A 6,000-nucleotide genomic window follows, 5' to 3' on the forward strand; every position below is an offset into this window, starting at 1 on the left:
TCAGGGAATCTTACAGCTGTCTTGAATTCTTTATGTCATTATTGATGGCATCTTTTGCTAGTGGGAGTCACATGCCCGATGGCATCTTTTACTAGTGGAGGAGTCACATGCTTGACTTTTCTTTTGGATTTATTCTCCTCACATGCCTTCTTTATTGTTTTCGGGGCATTTTTTGCTTTTGCAGTGGGCCCCTGGGAAAACGCGGTTTTGGTGGTCCATGTCCACCTTTGCTTGTCTCGAAAAAATATTTTCGATCCGTTCGGGGTTTGAAGGTTTTTCCGAATTTTGGATCCTTCTGGTTTGGACATTTTGGGCAGATATTCTCTGACCATCTTCCGATATGAGCCATGTTCCAAAATTTTCGGCGAGTTTCTTTTCTCCCCGGCAGCTTGTTGTTCTATAAAAAGTTCATCTTCTTTTTGAAGAGTTCTTCCGCAAAAGCCGTAGTTTTTCCTGTTATTGTGTTTAACAGGAATGATCCGTTCACAGAATTTTGATAAAATTTGAACGAAAATTTGAACTTATCCATCTCGGTGTGACAAACCCAAATACCCCATGCCCTTCTGGTTGAAATTTCATTTTCTCCAAAGGTGGACACCAATGGTATTTCTTCAGATATAGGATCCTTGATAAATCTTTGATTATTCATGTCAGGTCTCCTTAGCTTGATGAAATGAAAGGGCTCGTGTGATCCTTTCCCTGTTGGTTCTGGAGCAGCACTAAAGAAGTATAACTCGAGCACATTTCCTCTGGACAAATGATAATTATTTGCCCATGTTTCTTGGACTGCTTCCTGAATCCATTTTGGTAGTTGTGATATTTCTTGGAAGCCTGGTGAAGTTGTATAAACTGAGGCTAGAGCCCCAAATTCATACCATAGCTTTACATCCTTAGGATTGACATTCTTTTTTAGCCAAACCCTTGGATATATTCCTGCAACATCAACCCTGCAAGTGATCGGGTTGATTTCACTTCTTGTACTTAATTTCTCCCATCTTTGTTGATAAACCTGAAATGGAGAAATTACAGCTGGGTTAGAATCAATCTTAGATTTGCCCTTGTCAGTGTGGGGCCTAAGATTGATATCTTCCTCTTTTACCCCAGAGGCGGAGGGTTGACTTGATGAGTTATCCTCATCAATTGTTGCTTTATCTAGATCATCAAAAGCTTATGATAGATTAGCGCTTGTTTCTTGAGTATTAGAATCCTCAACATATTGTTTTACAATAGGTGGCTGTATTTCTTGTTTTTGATAAACCAGTGGTTTTTCTATGGCACGCATAATAGGCCCTTGAATAGCAGCCCATAGTTGAGTTTGAGCTTGCATACATCCTGTGATTCGATTGGATACTTTGATCCGATCAGCTTGTTGTAACCTGTCCGCCATATCGGCACTTATGACAAGCTGGTTGAACTTGGTTTGAAGCAACCCAAGGTGTTCCCTGAGATGCCTCTGCATTTTCATGATGGAATCTACGTCACTGCCTTCTATCTCTTATTAAGAAATCTGCAAGAATATTTTCATGAGATTTAATAATAACAATATCAAAAATATAATTTTGACATAAAGCTTGTCATCTTAATAACCTAGCCTTCTCAGGTTTAGATTCAATCTTATACCTTAGGAAAGCTTTTACCTGAGTGTTATCAACCTTCAAAGTGAATTTTTTAGCAAGTAAAAATAATGGCCATTTTTCGAAAGCCCTTTTAACTGCATAAAATTCCTTTTCGTTGATATGTCATCTGATAGCCTCAGATTCTGAAAAAAGACCGCTACAGTATCTGCATGGTATTTCTCCATCCGGAGTGATATTAGTAAGAACTGCTGCCCACCATTCGTCACTGGCGTCTCTAAATAACACCAGATCATCTTCATCCACGGGTATAACCATTTTTGGGAGATTCTTACATATCTCCTTTAATTGGTTCACCCCTTTAGTATGTTCATCGGTCCATATAAACCTTGCATCTTTTTTTAACAAAGGACTAAACACCTTTCTATACATTGCCAGATTGTTTATGAACATCCCTGCAAAATTAACTACTCCTAGAAAACTTTGGAGTTGTTTTACATCTTTGAGTTTATCTGGAAAATTCTTTACTTTTTCCACAATATGAGGTTGTAGAATTATTCCAGTTTCATCAATCTCAATTCCAATGAATTCAATTTTCCTTGTTGCTATGACTGCTTTATTTTCAGATAAAACCAGTCCTTCTTGTGTACAAATTTTAGAGAAAATCTCTAAATGTTTAATATGATCATCTATGTTTTTTGATTCTATAAGAATATCATCAATATAAACAAACATGAAGTTGAAATAATCTTTAAAAAGATTATCCATCTTTCTTTGAAATATTTGGGGTGCATTAGCCAATTCCATAGGCATAACTTCCCAGATATAATGTCCTTGTGGTGTAGAGAAGGCTGTGAATTTTTTACTGCCTTCTTCCATTAGAATCTGGTAAAATCCAGACTTACAATCAAATTTTGAGAACACTCTAGCATTTCGTACACAGCTAATTAGATGTTCTCTACTGGGTATGAAGTACCCATCAAATTCCAGGATTTTATTAATACCTTGGTAGTTAATAACTAACCTGGGTTTTCCTCTTTTTATTTCACCATGATTTCTGACCAGAAAACCTGGGCTGCTATATGGTGAAACTCCTTCTTTGATTAGACCAAGGTCCAAATGTTCCTTGATAATCATTCTCATATCCCTTTGATCTGTTATGTTCATTGGGATAGGCTTATATCTAACGAATTCATACTCTTTGCCTTCCTTTAGAGTAAGACTGGCTTTGAGTTGATTTCTATCCCACCATGTCAAAGGTTGCTCGTTGTAACTTTCTTTGAGCCTCTTTTTGACATCTTCAAGGGATACTTTATTTTCTAAGTCTATATCTCTGTGATTTAGAGTTACTTTGAGAAGCTCCATATCCTCTGTTTGGAGTTCTCGTTTTGTTTTTATTTTCAACATGATTTCTCCAAACCTTCTTGGATCTTTCATTTTTGGGTGAAAAAGTTGTCCTTTATCACCACGCTGGCTGCGAAATATTATCGGTATTTGTCGATAAAAAGCAACCTTGAGTCATTGAACGATAATTTTATGATCACAAATTGTAGTGAACATAAGTCTTCTTGACTCATTGTCTTGTGCGTACTTCTTAAACATTTGTAAGAAGTTATTTTCTAACAAGATATCAGCTCATGTATCATGGAAATAGATTGGTGGTGTCTTTACCTTGTACCAAGGTGTTTGACCTGCTCCTCCTATAAGGATCTCTGCTTGTTTTATTCCTTTGCAAAGAATTAAAATTCTTCGAGAGAAATCTCGTCCAGCAATTTTTGGCAATTCTTCTTCACATTCTTCAGGGAAGACTCCTCTTATTGCTGTACAAATTTCTGCTTCCGATTCAATATAAGCTGCAAAATATTCAGCCTTATATTGTTCATACAACATCCCTATTGGAATGTATATGGAGAAAGGACTTGTTGTCATTTTTTAAAGGGATTACTAAATGGCCCCGCCATTTTTAACAGGCCGTGTTGTAACTCAGTAATCCGATTAAGACTATTTGCCTTTAGTTTTCCTAAGGCCTCAGAAGGTAAAGTATGGTTACTCAATTCTACTTCTTCAATGCGTTCTAGTTCCTTATCCAATTCTCTTGGTTTTCCATCTCGTAGAATTCTTATTGAATCCTCCAAGTCTTTTCTTTTGCCATAAACTCTATTCCTTTTTCAAGGCATTTCCATGATTTATGGTCCTCCAGAAACTCTAGGCCAAGAATGAGCTGATCCACTTCTTTTCCTGGAATTCCACAGATTTGAACTTCCAATTCTCCAATATTTATTAATCCTTGGTAAGTTCCTGTTACCTGCTGCTCTAAATAGTAAATCGAGTTACAAGGAAATTGGTTCCTGTGACTTGTAATTTCGAATACTATTTTGACTTCTTTCCATCCTTCTGGAGATCTAAGTTTTCCTATTATTGAAAACTCCTTTTCTTCTGGTGGAATTTCCTGAATAGGAGATTTTTCCCACCTTCGACTTGTCATTCGGTCACCTTGGAAAGATAACCTTCGGGGTTCTATTTTTAGATATCTGTATAGAATCGGTTTATCTTGTATTTGAATGTCTGTTTCCTGAATTAAAGGAAACTCGATTCTTTTCGGGTATATTGCTTGAGCAACTTTTCCAAAGATTTTTGGAATTTCAATAAACTCATTTCTAATAAATAATTCAGAATGGTGCGTATTAGAAAGAGCATATGAAATTTGATAAGTAATAGAATATGGTCTATTACCTTCCTTCATTAATCTTTTTTCCTTGAAGTTTTTATGCAACGTCAAGGCTCGACTAAAGTCTCTGTCAGCTAAATTGTAGGCTATTCTTGGATAAATAACTCCTACAATTTTTCCTGCACATAGATTTCCTGAGATCGTACCCAGAACAGCATCTTGGATATTCCCCATTCTTTTATCACATACTACGATATCTATGGGTGAATCTATTCCTTCTTTAAAAGTTGCCTTGATCATTATTTGGATTGCTCCAATATGAATCCAAGACATCGTTCTTGCTACCTCACTTTTTAGCTTTTGCAATTCCTCTCTTACTTCTTCAAAAGGAATTAACTGCATCTCTATTTGATTACTTGTTAACTCCATCGGGATTGCCATTTCCCTTCTGGATACTTTGTAAATCAAATGATGTCTTCTTTGTCTTAGCCCTAGGTTGCCTAAGACCCTCTCTACTTGTCCTGCCGAAAATCCTTGGTACTTCTGCAATGTTGGATTTTCTCTCATAATCCTTTGGACCATATTATGAGATATCGTGGTTTGACTAAAAAATCCAGCCAAACTCTCTTGTGTTTCGTGTCGAAACACTTCTTCTTTATTCTGATTTTGATTCTGATTCATCTTCAGATTCATCTTGGCTAAACAATATCTCTTCTTCGTATATACTTTCATCTGAGGGGATATCTTCAAATTGATATACTTGGACTAGATCTTGAAAGAATACCGCATCATCCATATCTGGTGTTGCTTCAAAGAGTTTAACTCCCTTTTTCTCATTTTCTGGACAGTTTGTAGATATATGTCCTCTTGCTCCACATGTCCAGCAGTTGCAATCCTTGAAACTTTCACTTGCTCTCGTATGAGTTCTTGAAAGTTCTTCTAGATGGTGTTCTTCCCCTTCCTTGTGATGAGTTTGTTGCTGGGGATGTTCTTGTAGGTCCACTTCTTCTACCTGATCTATAAGATCTGGCCTTTTGTTTGGACCAAAATGTTCTTGGTTTCCAAGAACTTTTCATTCTTTTATTGTAGGGATTATTTCTGGATTTCTTCCTTTTAAATCCCTGTGATTTATTCCCTATAACCGTAGGGAGATCATTTTCTCTACAACATAGAGGAGTATGCTTGTTCATACCCCTTATTTTCTTGTAGTTCTTCTGTAATGCTGCCATATGACACCATTCCGCCAATTTTCCTTTCAAAAAAGAGGCGCATCTTGCCAAAGTATCAAGATTACCTAGAACGTATTTTTTTATCAGCATTTCTCTCCAGGGGCTTGGCATTTTTGCGAAAAATAGCTGAATGGCTACATTTTTTTCAACTCCCGAATTCCATATGTATTTGGTGAATAACATAATATATTCATCAACTAAACAGATATCATGTAATTCTAGGCTATACAGAGCTTGAGTATATCTTCTCTTTTTCTCTGTATCTTGATTATTGAAATAGTCTACTCCTATGAATTGTGCTTTAAAAAGGGTGGTCATTCTTCCTCCAATCTCGCTAAGTGATTCTCCTGCTAAGATTAATTCCTTGGTTTCTGGCATGGTCATTTCCCAAGCTATCTTGACAGATCCCATTAGACTCATTTCCAGAAGTTTGATAAATCCTTCTTTATTGAGATCTAAAGTTTCTGCTGTTATTCTCATGGATGATGTCCAATCATCTATGAGATCTTCTCTGTTTTTGAAGTCCAGA

The sequence above is a fragment of the Henckelia pumila genome, chromosome 3 (genome assembly GCF_033568475.1).
Source record: "Henckelia pumila isolate YLH828 chromosome 3, ASM3356847v2, whole genome shotgun sequence".
NCBI lineage: Eukaryota > Viridiplantae > Streptophyta > Magnoliopsida > Lamiales > Gesneriaceae > Henckelia > Henckelia pumila.